This window comes from Morone saxatilis, unplaced genomic scaffold (assembly GCF_004916995.1).
Source record: "Morone saxatilis isolate NCDOM2014 unplaced genomic scaffold, NCSU_SB_2.0 Contig1, whole genome shotgun sequence".
Taxonomy (NCBI): domain Eukaryota; kingdom Metazoa; phylum Chordata; class Actinopteri; family Moronidae; genus Morone; species Morone saxatilis.
The window spans coordinates 2,263,346-2,263,772 of record NW_023339651.1 but is presented as its reverse complement, the minus strand read 5'-3'; the positions used below and the strand labels follow the sequence as shown (position 1 = coordinate 2,263,772).

The following is a 427-nucleotide window of genomic DNA, read 5'->3' as shown; positions in this document are numbered from 1 at the left end:
GGGGGGGGTTTCCTCATGTAAATAAGCTCCTACAAAGAAGCCGACCAATATTAATGCTCATGTATCACATCAGGCCAAATATCCACATGAAAAATAAATGTTTTAACTTGTTAAAAGGTTTTAAAAAGTCACTGAAATAATCCGTCTACAGCTGTATGCTGACGATACCCTCTTAATAACCAATGACTTCATGTTTCTACAGTCAGTTCGGTGACTTGTCCTGGTGGAAAAAGCAGCTGCCCAGATAGTTTCACATGTTGTCTGCTAACCAGTGGAGATTACGGCTGCTGCCCTTACCCAGAGGTACGTATCTCATATCAGAGCTGAAACTATTGATTAAATTGTTAATCGACTGAAAATGAATCACCTACAGTTTTATATCTGTAATTTGTTTGTCATGTTGAATGTGAGAGTTTGCTGCTTTTTT

General features: G+C 38.4%; 1 protein-coding gene across 2 annotated transcripts in view; it reads left to right on the top strand.

Annotated features, from left to right (window-relative positions):
* Positions 1 to 427, top strand: part of grnb (granulin b) — a gene marked incomplete in the record, with an annotated part of 15,630 nt that overhangs the window by 3,966 nt on the left and 11,237 nt on the right.